Source organism: Dendrobates tinctorius, unplaced genomic scaffold (genome assembly GCF_039654945.1).
Source record: "Dendrobates tinctorius isolate UK_male_01 unplaced genomic scaffold, ASM3965494v1 ptg000018l, whole genome shotgun sequence".
In the NCBI taxonomy this organism is placed as follows: Eukaryota; Metazoa; Chordata; class Amphibia; order Anura; family Dendrobatidae; genus Dendrobates; species Dendrobates tinctorius.
In genome coordinates, this window is record NW_027361686.1 from 9569919 (window position 1) to 9586780 (window position 16862).

The 16862-nt window shown below is 46.2% G+C and overlaps 1 protein-coding gene across 6 annotated transcripts in view; it reads left to right on the top strand.

Moving 5' to 3' along the window:
* Positions 1 to 16862, top strand: part of C1QTNF5 (C1q and TNF related 5) — a 51585-nt gene that overhangs the window by 2647 nt on the left and 32076 nt on the right. For 3 of the 6 annotated variants that reach the window (XM_073566442.1, XM_073566444.1, XM_073566445.1), the window contains exon 2: positions 6216 to 6426. The exons of the other annotated variants lie outside the window; for them this stretch is intronic. The gene's annotated coding sequence lies outside the window, so the exon portion shown is untranslated. The remainder of the gene's footprint in view (positions 1 to 6215; positions 6427 to 16862) is intronic. 6 annotated transcript variants of the gene reach the window in all.

Here is a 16862-nt window from a genome sequence, read left to right on the forward strand (position 1 = left end):
TGATCTGTCAGCCTCTATTAGCTAATACGGGTCATGTGTGGAAGCTGCATTTGCATAGCTGCCATCTTTGTAAGGTCACTGCACCTGTGCTGTGGCTTCAATCCATGTCAGTTGGGGGTTATGGAAAGGTCGCCATTAATTCCTATGGGAAATTTTTTGCTTAAAATGTGATTTTTTTAAAAACTACACATCGGATCGACTCCAAAAATACATAGCACACCTGTCCCCACTGAGGGCTTCGAAACGCCTCCGGAATGGGATCTCTTCGCCGAGCAGTTTGGGCCCCACTAATTGCAGAAAACGCGGAGAAGAAGTAGAATAATAATAATAAAATATAAGAAATCGGATTACAATATGTCGCTTGCACCTAGAGGTTCAAGCACCATAAAAATATTAATATAAAATGAGCAGGGAATGCCTTCAAAAAACCTACAGGGATTATGCAGGATGGACATTAATGATATATGTTGGCGATATGTATAAGAAAGATGTGGAAACAGTGGTGATGTCACATCAGCATGCACATGGCATTTTCTTGTTGGCCATCTAAAAAAATAAATTATAATGTGCCACGAAAAAACAGTATCAAAATCAATGGGATTTATTGAAGCATTCCAGAGTTATGATCACATAAAGTGACATTGGTCAGAATTTCAAAAATTGTCCTGGTCACGAAGGGGTTAAACAGCACTATACCTTTCTTTTGCTAACACACCCTGGAAGAAGCGTGGCGAAATGGCAGCGTCATGGTGTAACCACAGAACATGCAGAACACACCATTTTATCTATTTTGACTACTAAGTGTATGTTTGCATTTACCTGAGTGTCTATACTCACTGTACATGTTGCAACTCCTAATTATCTGATTTGTAAGGCTATAACATACGATTTGGTTTCCATAAGCTCTTGCACTTGAGCCTGGCTTTGATACATGGATTTGTTTACTTGTATATACTTGATATTCATTAATGTGCATTCTGCATAATCCCTGTATTTTTTTTAAGGTATTCTCTGCTTATTTTATATCATTAATTTTTAATTAATAGCTCAATAAAAATATATATTTTAATTACTAAAAGCATATTTCTCCTAATAACTCATTTATCATCAGTGACAAGTGTGCTAAATTATCCAGAGAACTAGTCTGATTGCCGTACAGAGGAGACGCTACCCAACACATGACCACAAGTATGCCGGTCACATGAAGACCTCTTGAGCTGAAAATAGAGGGGAATCCTGACAGTGTGCATAGTCCTTATTGTGAGAATTCAGAAACCTACAGTGAGATGGGGGCATTGTAGAAATATATGTATAGCTTGGAACACCCTTGTAAGATACTGTATAATACGGTAAATGGTTTTTACAGTATTATTATATTGATGACCCATCCGGATCTATCAAATTTAACCTAAAACCTAACCTGTTGATCAAGAAGAAGTCAAAAACCCCATGATGTGGAGGCTAATCGCCCCAAAAAACCCTATATACAGAGCGAATGTCAGTCAGGGCTGGGGGCACGGTTACAGCCGCCACTCTCTATTCTTAGAGCCATGACTGGACCAGCGCCGGCTCTGCCAGAATGACTGAAACCAAATGCCGTCAGGGAGAATAAAGATCACCTTCTCCCCGCAGCATTTGGCTAAGTACAGGTGTCGGGCAGGTTAGTAATGCTATTAACCTGCACATTAACCCCATAGCTGCAGGATAATAGCGTTTTTGCTGGTGACAGATTCCCTTTAAGGAACACAGATAAAATGATTGTTTTATACAGGGCTGATTCAGTCACAAGAAATTAACAACCATCAACAGGTTATCTCATGGATTTACCGTAAAGGTTGCTTCAAATATGTGCAATCTGCATCAACCTCTCAGTGGCGCTATAGCATTGGTGGCTCTCTGGCAGACTTTGCTCCTTAATTAGTGGGATTAGTGGTGTGGTTGCACAGGTTCTGAGGGCCGGCGATAGGGGCAGGCAGACCAGGCAGCTGCCTAGGGCCCCCGATCCTCCATGGGCCTTGAGCCAGTGGCTGCTATGGGGCCCCTCTCAGTAAGAGGGTCCTGGCGCTGCCCATCCCCCTGCACATTTTACTATATGTACTATATGGGACCTGCATCATGCTATATCAAGGACTATCTGTACCAATCATTCTTCGTCAGCCAGAGTAAGGGTAGGTGCACACAGTCAGTAAACGAAGCGGATTGGACGCTGCGTACTTGTGAAGAATACAGATGTTACAGCATAGTGGATGTGATTTCAAGAAATCCCATGTCCACTATGCATGCACAGACACCCGCGGATCATCCGCAGAGATAGACATGTGGCGTGTGTCTCCAGACCGCAGCATGTCAATTTATCTTGTGGAGACGCGAGCCTCTGCAAAATAAATTTCACCCATACAATGTATTGGAAGCGGTGATTCCGCACGGTTCAATGAACACATGCGGATTCACCTGCATTCCATAGCCAGCAGCGCTTTGGACACAGTGGACATGTGCTGCGTCCAAATCGCTGCCAATTACTGAACATGTGCCTCTACCCTAAGGAGGCCGGGAAACAAGTGTCTAACGACTTAAGTATTGTCGATCGCACTCGTTTAGCGGCCTGAACTCAGAGCATGTAAATACAACCAAAATGTTTCTGTGTGATGTGCAATATGTTAGCAATTGGGGCTCCACTTTAAGCTTTTGCCCAGGGCCCCATTTTATCTAAAACCGGCCCTGCAGGTCCTAGGACAACAATACAAAGGATACCTGCATTGTAGTAATCCAAACTCTGGAGCCATATGTGAATTAGCCAGGACGTGTACTGGAGGCGGACAAATTAAGGCCAGAGCAGAGCTGCCTCCCCACCCCACGGCATGGGCATAGGCCGACAAGACAATGGGTTGGAAAGGGTGGGGGCATCATATTAAGGGAGGGTACTGTGTGAGGTCAGTTATATGGCCAGGTCAGGGGTGTGGCCCACTCAGTTCCCGCTCACAGGGGTCAAGAATAATCACACCGTAGCACAGCTTACCATGGCAGCTGTGGAGCAGATCCTGGAGAGTCTCGGGATGGTGGCATTGTCACAGCCTCCTGGCTGGTTGGAGAGGCAAGCAGCTGGCATTATTGGTGGGGGAGCAGGGACGGTGGCAGAGGATCCCCCACGTAAGTGGCGTCCCCTTTTTGGGTGAGGCCATTGGAGTGGCTATCGCTGGATGCAGCTCCCCGGATCCCCGGACCCAGCGCAAGCGCCGGAGCCCCTCTGGGGACCCTCCAGGCTGGGCGCCAGTAAAAAAGTGTGTCAGCAGGTCCCGATCTGGGAGGAATCTGCCTGCCAGGCTGGGTTAAGCAGAAAATAGAAAAAAGGAAACAGCCGCACTCAAACAATGCAATACTTTGCAAAATTAATTCATATTTATTTACAAATGTAAGTAATACCACAGCAGAAACAACATTTTTTAGTGAAGATAGGGTAACGTTTCGACCCTACCAGGGTCTTTGTCAAGTTCAGTGTGGGGGAGACAGAGCGTGTCCTGCGTTCCTTGTGTGGAATGCAGGACACGCTCTGTCTCCCCCATACTGAGCTCTTAAGGGGATCCTCTTTAGAATGCTATGTTGAACCTATTCACTATCCAGTGAGGTTTTGACAGGTGCCCGAGAACTGTTTTCACAGAGCAGGCGCTGGCATAGGAGACAGAAGGAGGCGGGGCACAGACGGCAGAGCAGGGGCATGGTGGACTGCTATGGGAGGCGGGGCCTCACTGGGACGCATTACAGGTATGAGGACCTATTTATAAAAGTTAATATTTCGGTGTTACTGGGGGTCAGAAACAGAAGAGCCACCTTCACAGAATGCAGCCTTAGTGCTGCTGAAGGTGGCTCTTTTAGTTAAAAACGCCCAGGGGGGGTGACAGGTTCCCTTTAAAGAAATTGTCTTTGCGGGAATTTCAGTCACATCTCAGGAATCTTAATTTTGCTTGCTCGATTATCCCCATGGGGAGAGTCTTTTCTCGGCGGTTGACCAGTGCTACGGCAGGAGTTCGGGCTCCTCATCACTTTGTGCGGCTGTCTGCTATAGCTGATTTAGTGGTGTGGGGTAAATTTTTGGTTTGGAGCAATATAACAACTGTTTGTTGCTCATGGAGGAGGTGGTGGATAATTGTACGTTGGATTTGTTTATGGATGCGGCAGGCGGGATTTGCTTTGGAGCATACTTTAGGGGGCAGCGGTGTGCACTTGGACAGCCTACCAGTTGGTATGGTATTTATGGAGGGATTTTTGGCAGCGAGTATGAATCAATCGACTGTTGAGGATCAGTTGGGAGTGTTACTTTAATGGTTAAGTCGTGGGGCAGGGGAAGGCCGGTTGTCGGTGAATGTATCGCGCATTATTGCGGCTTTAGTGTTTGATTTTAAGTTACAGGGTCAGCAGGATTTGACTAAAATGTTTTTGGTGAAGCAGGAGGTAAGGGGTTTTAGGAGGGGATCAGTGGCGGATCTTAATAGGGGCGGATGGGGCGGTCGCCCCGGGCCCAAGGTTTTTTGGGGGCCCAGGGCAGGGGCCAATCCGGTCGGCATCTGTGTGAGCCGCCGCCGCCCAGTGGCGTAGGAAGGGGGTTGCGGGGGGGTGCGGGGGGGTGGGCCGCCCCAGGCGGCACGTGTGTGGGGGCGGCGCAGCACGGCAGGAGCAGAAATTCCTCCTTTCTGTGCTGTGGGACTCGGGAGAGAAGCATGGAGGCGGCCGGCCGAGGCACAGTGAGGAGAGAAGAGGACTGAGTATTAGCAGGAGATTTTGGCAGCGGCTAGCGCAGGTGGGTCACAGGTCACTCACCATTTGGGAGGAGGATGCTCTGCCTCTCCCCAGCCTCCCTCCATGCTCAGTCAGCTGCTGAGCTCTCCCTGCGGGCGGCTTCCTTCCTCAGTGGCCTTCAGAGTCACTCACACTCACACACACAGCAGCCAGGCAGTCGCAGGCAGCCTGTGTAAGGCTGTGTGTGCACACACTGCGGATTTTGCTGCGGTTCCACAGCGGTTTTTGACATGTCTATTGAGGAGATGAAAAACCGCAGGGCAAAACCGCAGAGCAATCCGCAGGTAAAACCGCAGGTATTTTGACCTGCGGTTTCACCTGCGGATTTTACAAAATCCGCGCGGATGAATCCGCACCTAATCCGTAGCGTGTGCACACAGCCTAAGTGTAACTTATATGTTAACACAAAAAAATGGAGTGAAAGTCCAAAATATTTTAGAAACGTAAGAAATTTATTTGAGGAACAACCCCGTTATCCCGTGCTAAAGTGCTTACCCATCATGTGCTCCAGGACAAGTGCAGCGCCGCCACCAGCGCAAGTGCAGCGTGGCGGCGCTGCACTTGTCCTGGAGGCTGGAGCACATGATGGGTAAGCACTTTAGCATGGGATAACGGGGTTGTTCCTCAGGGTGCGCACCTGGGTTCTTCCCTACACTTTGTATCCCGGTTTTATGGCCCATCATTACAAGAAGCACTTGGCTCCTTTTCACTTAATATTATATGGACAGGACAATTAGCAGCTGATATTACCCGATTCCTTCATTGTAGATGTTGTTTATAATTGTCAGTACGATTTTTATGCATAATAAATTTCTTACGTTTCTAAAATATTTTGGACTTTCACTCCATTTTTTTGTGTTAACATGTTATGTGGGAGTGTCCATTATCGATCCCCTTTGAGTTATAATTTTACAAATGGTGACTCACCTGGGGTACATTGCGAATTGTTCCATTTGGTATTGTTTTATATATACAGTATATATATATATATATATATATATATATATATAAGTGTAACTTATACTGCGGCCAGGGGCAGAGGAGGCGGAGCTGAGCCTGCACATTACTGTCTGTGCTGCCTGGGAGCACTGTCGCAGGCAGTGTGTCAGAAATGAATGTCTGTCTGTGACTGTGTGATTAATCATTAACATCCCTAACCAGTAGCCGGCCAGGCCGGTACCCCCTCCCAAGCGCGGCCATTTTATTCCTTTCCAGACCCCGCATCCAAGCAGGCCATTCACCGCCCGGGGGGGCGCCAAATTCGGGAACAGCCCCGGGCGGCAAAAGCTCTAGCTTTCGCCTCTGCTGCCGCCGCAGCGCAATTTTGGCTTCCCCCAATAGTCGCGTGTCGTGGCAATTGTCGGCGGCTGCGCTGCGCTGAATGGCTGGCTCACTCACCTGATCCTCCTCCCCTCTCTCCGCAGCGTCCGCGCTCATTCCGGCCTGCAACTTGCATCACGTGGCTGCATCAGAGTGACGCTGGCCACTCACACTCTGGCAGCGGCTCCTCTGTTCCCTCCCCTTCGTTGTTGTCCATAGATACAGCGGGGCCCGACAACTGACAGCCCAGCCGAGGCCGTGTATCACAGGAGGAAGTAGAACTCTCTGGTGCCTGGTGGACACTGTGGGGCGGAGGTATGTCATGACTGACTCATATGGATGTGGGCAAAAACACTCTTTGTTATACATGTATTTTAGCCCTATGTTGATTGCTCATTAAATATTATAAACTGAATGTACATTTCCTGCCTATTGATGATTACCCTCTCTAAGAGTACCCCGCATAACATCTGGGCCTCCATCCTTGATCGCCGGCACACGTGTTTTAGCCCTTAGTTGCCTTGCCTACCACATCTTTCTCTCACCTACTTTATGTGGATGTGGGGGGCATGGGGGGGTGGGCAGGGGGGGGGCCTTGGTCAAGAGGGGTGCCGGGTGGGGTGCCCAGACTTTAGGAACAGCCTCGGACCAGTGAGCAGTGCACTGCACGCATTATGTAACGTAACCCATTCAGGTCCTCACATCACGTCCCCTATGGCCAGGATCACGTTGGGCGATTTTGTGCGTATTGGCCATAGGCCTACAGCTTATGTGCAACATCTTTTTAGGCCATGTCCACACGTGGTGGAATGGTGGCGGGTTTTCCATATGGACCCGCAGCAAACCAAGTGCTGCGGTCCATACGGCTGTCAATTCCCGCACGGGGACCACAGCGCTCAGGTAGCTGTGGTCCCCGCCCGGGAATTGACAACCGTACAGACCGCGGCACTTGGTTTGCTGCGGGTCCATACGGAAAACCCGCCACCATTCCGCCACGTGTGGACATGGCTTTAATCTGGTTTAACCCATAGGGACCAATGTTAAATGTGCACACCTGCTTGCGTACCGACCGGATTTGTACGCAATTGCAGTTTTTCCGCCCACAGCATGTCATTGCTGTCATCGGATCCGCTGCGGAAAGTCTATAATGGACTCCTATGGGGCCACATACATTCCGCACAAAAACCGCATGAAAACCGCACCAAAAACACCACGTGATTGCGGATTTTCAAGGAAGGCGGGCCGCGGGGATATTTAAATTTTTCCGCAGATTCAAACCGCACGAAATCTGCAATTCTTGTTCGCATTCAGTACCGGATGTTCAGTACCGAATGTTCGGTATCAGTACCGAACATTTTTCCAATTAACCGGTCGCTGTTGTGGATATTCGCAACAGCGAATGTGTTGATGCGCTGTATCGATAGCAATTGCAGTTAAATTGCATTGCTGGAGTCTCTCTCTCTTTTCTCTCTCTCTTTTCTCTCTCTCTTCTCTCTCTTCTCTCTCTTCTTCTCTCTCTTCTTCTCTCTCTCTTCTCTCTCTTCTCTCTTTTTCTCTCTCTTCTTCTCTCTCTTCTTCTCTCTCTTCTTCTCTCTCTCCTCTCTCTTTCTCCTCTATCTCTTCTCTCTCTTCTTCTCTCTCTTCTTCTCTCTTTCTCTCTCCTCTCTTCTCTCCTCTCTTCTCTGTCTTCTCTCTCTGTCTTTTCTCTCTTCTCTTCTCTCTCTTCTCTTCTCTTCCTCTCTTCTCTCCCTCTCTTCTCTCCCTCTCTTCTCTCTCCTCCCTTTCTCATCTCTCTTGCTCATCTCTCCTTCTCTCTCTTCTCTATCCTCTCTCTTTCTCATCTCTCTCCTCTCTCTCTCATTTGTCTGGAAATACCGAACAAATTTTGTTCGGTATTGCAATACCGAACAAAATTAATGTGTGGTAAATCGATCCGAACCGAATATCCGAATGAAAAAATACCAAACATGCTCGGTAAGCCCATCACTATTCACAGGCAACTTTTAGGCTAGTTTCACACTTGCTTTTTTTTGCAGCGCGTTTTTCCCGCAAAAAAACGCATTAAAAAAACGCATACAAATGCATACAAACGCTGCGTTTTTTTCCAGCATTTTAATGCGCATGCAGGAAAAAAACGCAGCGTTTTTGCGCGTTTGTATGCGTTTTTTGTGCGTTTGCGTTTTTTTACAGATTTTGGAAAAACCCCACAAAAAAGAAAAAACAACCATTCAACAACACACAAGACCAATGGGACTTCATTGTGGGTGTGGTATGTTAATATATATACACCCTGTCTACAGTATTCTTCACATTTGCTTGATTCTTCTCGTGACCATGGATCTGCGCTGGAAGAGTTTTCACTTCAACTTGGATTTGGACATCGCGATGGCTCAGGCGTATGCAGTTGCTTGCCATGAACAAAGGAAGAGAGAGAGGCAGCGAAGACGGCGGCGTATGTGGATACATCCGATTGTTGAACTCCGGGAGAGCCGTGGGGCATACCATACCCTCTACAGCGAGCTCCAGTCAAACCCGGAGAAATTTACAGATTATATCCGGATGTCCCACGAAAGTTTCATGGATTTGCTTGCTCGTGTCCAACAATCCATCCGGAGACAGGACACACAGCTCCGTCGTGCGATTCCTCCTGAGGAACGGCTACTGGTGACATTACGGTATGTTTTAAAAACAAAGGGGTGTGGTCTGATGTTTTTTTTTGTAAATTTAGTATTCAAAACCTTGGGTAATTAGTTTTCGTGAATGTACTAATATTTTTTTTATAGTTTTTAAAAATAATATACATAAATATTAATTTTACTTCTTTGTCTGTTCACAGATTCCTGGCGACTGGAGAAACCCTATCCTCACTACACTTCCAGTACCGTATTGGAATCTCTACCTTGTCTGGAATTGTTGCTGACACCTGCCGGGCTCTCTGGAATGTTCTTTGCCCAGAATTTATGCCCCTGCCCACCGCTGAAAAGTGGATGGAAATTGCTGACAAATTCTGGACAGTATGCAATTTTCCCAACTGTTTGGGAGCTGTTGATGGGAAACACATACGGATCATCAAACCCCAAAGAACGGGATCTGAGTACTATAATTACAAAAAGTACTTTTCAATAGTACTCATTGCAATTGCGGATGCCGGATGTATGTTTGTAGCAGTGGACATTGGAGCATTTGGCCGTGGTAATGACTCGCAGGCTTTTAAAAACTCAGACATGGGCCGGAGGTTGTATGGCAACCAATTTAATTTCCCTATGCCACGGCCTCTTCCTCACACCGAAGCTCCGCCACTGCCCTTTGTAATGGTTGGCGATGAGGCTTTTCAAATGTGCGGAAACTTACTGAAACCCTACTCCAGCCGGGACTTGGACCACACCAAAAAAATTTTTAATTACAGGCTGACCAGGGCCAGAAGAACTGTCGAGTGTGCTTTTGGGATTCTTGTTTCCAGATGGCGAATTCTGGGCACGGCCATTAATCTTAAACTTGAAACAGTCGATGAGGTGGTGAAGGCCTGTGTGGTTCTACATAACTTTGTGATGGCTAAAGAGCACCCGACCTTTGAACTGGACGATGATGCTCCTAACCCATTGCCTGAATTCACTCAGCACACTCTCAGGTCATCCGTTGAAGTTGGCCAAATGAGGGACAAATTTGCGGCCTACTTTATTTCTGATGTAGGACGGGTGCACTGGCAAGATGAAATGGTGTAATGTTGTTGTTTATGGTAATAAAAATCCTTATTTGATACCATTACTGAGTGCACTATATTTTTTAAACTCCGATTAATTAAAAAACTTCCCATGTATAACTGAATTTTGTTATGTTCACACACCTGGGCAGGTAAATACACATACGAGTTAAAATGCAGCATTGCTAGTCTGCGTGAAATATATTGGAATGAGCAAAGCTGCAGGCCATGAATCAGGAAACCATTTTTTTTCAAGATAAAATTGTGCAAATAGTTTAAAACAAAGTATGTGATTTTCTCAAAACACAACACTCAAAACCCAACCCCAATGAAAGTCCATGGGGAATACAAGTCAGCATTGAGTGGATGAATGTAATCTGCTCCATTAAAAGTTATTACACTAGGCCTTTGAATTGACTATACTAGGCCGTGGTATTTCAAATATGAGTATACTAGGCCTTGGGGCTAGTAGTATAGTAATATGTGAAATACCACGGCCTAGTATAGTCATACCAAGGCCTACTGTTATAACTCGATTTTTAACAACTAGCATCTTGTTTCAACAAAAACAAACTGGTGAAACTAGAAAGAAACTTATTTTTTAGACAAGTTTCAACAGTTTGTTTTTCATGAAACCAGATTCTATTTGGTAAAACTAGAGTTATTACACTAGGCCTTGGAATGACTATACTAGGCCGTGGTATTTCAAATATGAGTATACTAGGCCTTGGGGCTAGTAGTATATGTGAAATACCACGGCCTAGTATAGTCATACCAAGGCCTACTGTAATAACTCGATTTTTAACAACTAGCATCTTGTTTCAACAAAAACAAACTGGTGAAACTAGAAAGAAACTTATTTTTTAGACAAGTTTCAACAGTTTGTTTTTCATGAAACCAGATTCTATTTGGTAAAACTAGAGTTATTACACTAGGCCTTGGAATGACTATACTAGGCCGTGGTATTTCAAATATGAGTATACTAGGCCTTGGGGCTAGTAGTATATGTGAAATACCACGGCCTAGTATAGTCATACCAAGGCCTACTGTAATAACTCGATTTTTAACAACTAGCATCTTGTTTCACCAAAAACAAACTGGTGAAACTAGAAAGAAACTTATTTTTTAGACAAGTTTCAACAGTTTGTTTTTCATGAAACCAGATTCTATTTTGTAAAACTAGAGTTATTACACTAGGCCTTGGAATGACTATACTAGGCCGTGGTATTTCAAATATGAGTATACTAGGCCTTGGGGCTAGTAGTATATGTGAAATACCACGGCCTAGTATAGTCATACCAAGGCCTACTGTAATAACTCGATTTTTAACAACTAGCATCTTGTTTCACCAAAAACAAACTGGTGAAACTAGAAAGAAACTTATTTTTTAGACAAGTTTCAACAGTTTGTTTTTCATGAAACCAGATTCTATTTTGTAAAACTAGAGTTATTACACTAGGCCTTTGAATGACTATACTAGTCCATGTTATTTCACATATGACTATACTAGCCCTTGGGTTGGTTTTTAACATGTATTTACCCATCAGTGTGTGTGAGCGGCGCAAACAACATTAATGAAACTTATTAATGGTGAACCACAAATGTAAATTTATTTTTTATCACAAAAAAAAAATTTAAAAATTATTTTTTACGGCGTTTGGGGGCAGATGGTTTCAATTTGGGGGTGTGCAGGGAATATGCAACACTTGCAGTTGAAGACGGTGTTTGAGGGGAAGGGGCAACAAAACTTGTGGGGGAAGGTAGTCCAGTTAAGGGAATTAAACTTGGAACACTTGTAGGAGAGGAAATCTGTTCAGTTACATTAGTTGTAATGGCATGTCGCCGTAGGCTTGTGTGCCTGGACCGACTTTGGCCCAATGCCCGCCTTGAATGATTTCGCCTTGAAGTAGGGGCAAATATGGAATGTAGGTCCCCCGTCTGCTGGTATGGCTGCTGCTGCTGAGGTGGCGGCTGCTGCTGCAGAGGTTGCGGCTGCTGCTGAGGTGGCGGCTGCTGCTGAGGTGGCGGCTGCTGCTGAGGTGGCAGCTGCTGCTGAGGTGGTTGCTGCTGCTGAGGTGGTTGCTGCTGCTGCTGAGGTGGCGGCTGCTGCTGAGGTGGTTGCTGCTGCTGCTGAGGTGGCGGCTGCTGCTGAGGTGGCTGCTGCTGCTGAGGTGGCGTCTGCTGAGTTGGCTGCTGCTGCTGAGGTGGCTGATGCTGCTCTTCTTGTTCAGTGCTCGTCCTTGCAGGAGGACTGGTGGCGGCAGTGATGGCCCAGGTTTGCAGAGTGGTGGTGGCAGGGCTACTACATGTTGTTGTAGCGGCAGGGCTGTTCCATGTTTGCCTAGTGGTGGCTGAGCTCCACGCATGCATGGGATTGGCGGTGGTGCTCCAGACAGGAGCAGCGCTTGCCATGGTGGTGTCGGTGAAGTGACCAGCTGCACTCAGACTTGTGGTGGTGTAACGGTGGGTGTCCAGCCTTTGAAGAGAGGTGTCCGTGCAGTGGTATGCAGCACAAGTCGGTAGTGAGGTGAAGCGAGTCAATGGTGGCACAGGTGGAAAGGACACCACTGACTGCTGACCGTACCGATTATGCTGCATAGCCTGCAAGAAAGCATTGTTGCAGGCCTGCAGCACATTCAGCTGTTGATCAGGACTAAGGTGTTCCGCCATGCCCTTTTCAATCTTACTAAAAAAATGGTGTGCTGGTCTGTTGAGGTCGGCCTCCAGACGGTCAAGGCGCTGTTCTACAGAATTGAAGCGGTGTTCAAAGTGGTTAAAACCACGTTCCATCAGTGCAAAACCGCTTTCAACTCTGTCGGACAGTGACTTGAGGCTGGAATTAAATGTCTCGCTCAAATGCATAAACTCGGGCAAGACATTCCTGTCCAAGGCCCTCTGCCGCTGGCGGGTAGTGCCCGCATAACCAGTGGCAGAGACCTGGGACAGGGGAACACCTGATGGCCCAGCTTCCTGGTCACCAGCTGTGTGTGTGTGGGACCTGCAAGGTGCTTCCTGGCTGTCGGATGGCTGGGACGGGTCAGAGGACGTCCGACGAAGGACCGCTCCAGGGCCAGGTTGCAGGGTGCTGCTCCAGGTGCTGTGGAAGAAAGGAAAATCATTACTACCATGCCTTTACAAGAAGCATCAGCTGTGGATTAGAAAAACACAGATTAATAAAAATAAAAACCCAAAATGTATAATACTTACGATCTTGTGGCAAGGACCGGTCTTAGGAACTGCAACGCGTGATAGTGACGGTATCTAGTTCTGGTCCTTGACGCAGATCCACTGCGAACCTGGCCCTCAGCACGAACATCACTGTTGAAGCGGTCCTTGATCGAACGCCAACGTGTTCGGACTTTGTCCACTGTTGATAAAAAAAAACAGTGCCGTCAAGTACAACAGTCACTGCTTCACAATTTAGCAATACAATAATCAAAGCAGTCACTGTACACCCCGATGACACTGTTGGGTTTCCTGCTAGAATACACCTAGCACGAAACCCAACAGTGCCGTCAAGGACAACAGTCACTGCGGCACAATGTAGCAATACAATACTCAAAGCAGTCACTGTAGACCACGATGACACTGTTGGGTTTCCTGCTAGAATACGCCTAGCACGAAACCCAACAGTGCCGTCAAGGACAACAGTCACTGCGGCACAATGTAGCAATACAATACTCAAAGCAGTCACTGTAGACCACGATGACACTGTTGGGTTTCCTGCTAGAATACGCCTAGCACGAAACCCAACAGTGCCGTCAAGGACAACAGTCACTGCGGCACAATGTAGCAATACAATACTCAAAGCAGTCACTGTAGACCCCGATGACACTATTGGGTTTCCTGCTAGAATACGCCTAGCACGAAACCCAACAGTGCCGTCAAGGACAACAGTCACTGCGGCACAATGTAGCAATACAATACTCAAAGCAGTCACTGTAGACCACGATGACACTGTTGGGTTTCCTGCTAGAATACGCCTAGCACGAAACCCAACAGTGCCGTCAAGGACAACAGTCACTGCGGCACAATGTAGCAATACAATACTCAAAGCAGTCACTGTAGACCACGATGACACTGTTGGGTTTCCTGCTAGAATACGCCTAGCACGAAACCCAACAGTGCCGTCAAGGACAACAGTCACTGCGGCACAATACAGAGCAGGGAAATACTCACTAAACGCCTTTTTGGCGGATGCTGTGGCGCTGTCCCAGCCATCCATCAACGCTGCGGCCACCTCATTCCATAGCCGCCGTGTCACCACATTGTCCTTGTACAGCCGGTCACGGCTGTCCCACAACGGCGAACGCTCCTGGACCAGGCTGATGAGCTGCTCATTATCCAGGTAGACGTCTTCATCCCGTTGTGGAACCTAGACAAAACACATTCATTAGAATAATCAAATTTAAATTGACTAAAAAGTTACAAAAAAAGAAAAAAAAAAAAGAGTAAAAATAGAGGATAAAAAAAAAAAAAAACATTACAAATCATTTGATACTTACATTACGTATCACCACCGGGACTTGGCTTCGCTGCTCCTGCTGTTCGCCCTCACTATTCCCGTCCGCAGATGATGATGACGATGTCTGAAAGTTGAAAAAAACGTAAGAGATTTGGAGAAGCAGCAGATATACTTACCAGATGCACGAAAATAATCACCTCACGGTCTGCTTGCGCCAATTCCTGCCGCGATGGGGAATACTCCGATTCTGAAGACATACTGCATGTAAAAATAATAAAAATCATTAGTACATACATAATTTAAAAGGACAGGCATATAATGTAATATACTCACATTCTTCGCTGATATAATGTGTTCTTGGTTGAATGTCTGCTCTTCAATCTGTCTAGTGTAGTAGTGGCAGAGTTTTGGCAGGCACCTCCTTTATATAGCCTTTTTTTTTTGGACTTTAGAAGATTCTAACTAGGATAAAAAGTGGACACCACCCAAAAAACGCTGCGCTAAAAAAGCGCATACCTGCGCATGCCAGTGCGCACGTATGCGCATCCATAGGCTATAATGGCCATTTTTAGCGCAAAACGTGCGCATACGTGCGCATGCGATTTTTTCAAGGGCCAAAAAATGCAACATGCAGCGTCTGGAAAATACCATCGCACACCCCAAAAAAACGCAGCGCATGAAAATCGCATACATGCGCTTACAAGTGCGCAGGTATGCGCACCCATGTTAAATATAGGGGAAAAATCGCATGCGCACGTATGCGTTTTTTTCCAGCGCTAAAAAACGCAAATGTGAAACCAGCCTTAGACCTTGAAAATCCTACCCTGTTGAAAATCTCTCTCTCTCTCCCCCTCTGTCTCTCTCTCTCCCCCCTCTGTCTCTCTCCTCTCCCCCTCTGTCTCTCTCCTCTCTCTCTCCCTCACATTATTCATTTTCGGGACTTGGGTGCCACAATTATTAGTAAGATGAATAGTATGGATTATCAGTTATAAAAATTGGTCTGATTTGCAACACCAGAATTAGACTGATCCCGAAAAACAAATTTGATAAATATCCTAGTACTGTGGTGTGACATCTTGGATGCCAGTCACCTATCCAAGTCAATGGTTGCACGAAAGAAATCTGATTGCACGTGGAAGAGATCAGTTCGTGCGCCGTTATTCACGGATCATTGCTAAGCAATAGTCTTGAGCGATATTTTCTGTCACACAGCCGGAAGAAGAGGACATGTGTGTGATGACATGGCCAGCAGACACTTCGCACACAGAAGATAGAAGAGATTTATTTATTTTTCTAAAGTGATGAGCGAACCTGTAACAAACATCACCAGTTCGATGTAGTCGACCCCAAATGGGCGATGTTCGGTACGGACCCCGAATCATCACTTATTACACTCTATTAGGAAATAAGGGTGAGGGTCTTGCTCATAAAAACCCTTTAGTGAATTCAACCCTTTTCCCCCTCTCTTGGACACAGACTGGCAATCTTAGGAGCATTCAGTACATTAAGTTGAAGACTCCAATTCCAAAATATCAGGATTGGGACCTCCATTTTAGAAGGTAGGTACTTTTCTCTCTATTACACATTAGACAATGCACTATTCTCACACTTATTTTCACAACCATCACCATTTTTAACTACAGAATTTTACTATCTTTTAATAGATGCATTCAACACACAAGTCTGGTGCTCAGAAAAGAAAAGACCAACATTTAAGAGAACAACAACAAAGATATGAGGTTTCTAAAATGACCAAGTTAGGCCTCTTTCACACATCAGTTTTTCGCCGTCAGGCACGATCCGGCTTTTTTTTGTAAAACTGGATCCGGCAAAATGCAATGCCGGATCCAGTTTTTCCCCATTGACTTGCATTAGCGCCGGATCGCGCCGGATGGCATTGCGTTTCATCCGTTTTTTGCCGGATCCGGCTACTTGTCTCATTCCGGCGTCTGGAAAAAACGGCTAATGTAACGTTTTTTGTCTCCGGCGAAAAAGCCGGAAGCGCCGGATCTGACGCTTCCGGCTTTTTGCCACAATGAAAGTCTATAGGCGCCGGAATGCGCCAGATCCAGAAAAAGACGGATCCAGCCACCGGATCCGTTTTTTTAAGTCTGCGCATGCTCAGATCCAATTGGCCAGCCCCCAGGAAACAGATATAACCTGCTAGACGGATCCGGCAGAAAAACGGATCCGTTTCTACAGTTCTCCAAAATTTATGCCGGATCCGTTTTTTCTAAAAATAGCCGGATCCTGCCTGACAGCAAAAAACTGATGTGTGAAAGTAGCCTAAGATACATTTTTTAAAAAGAAAACTCAAACGGAACAACACCAAGAGCCGAGCAGCAGTGAAGCTTCTACATCTGCATCTGTCGCAACTAATATATCTATTGACTCAGAGTTAGCTGATGCTGTGTTAGACATTCAAAGAGATCCAGTGGAAAGTGTTGAAGAGCTAGGTGCACATGTGGAAATGTTGCAATTTCCTTGTGATATTGGATTGTGGGGAGAAAATATCTCCAAAGAATTGTTGGAGTATTGGGTTATAAAGGGAAGCAAACTTTGCAAAAATGCTGATGCTGACTTTAA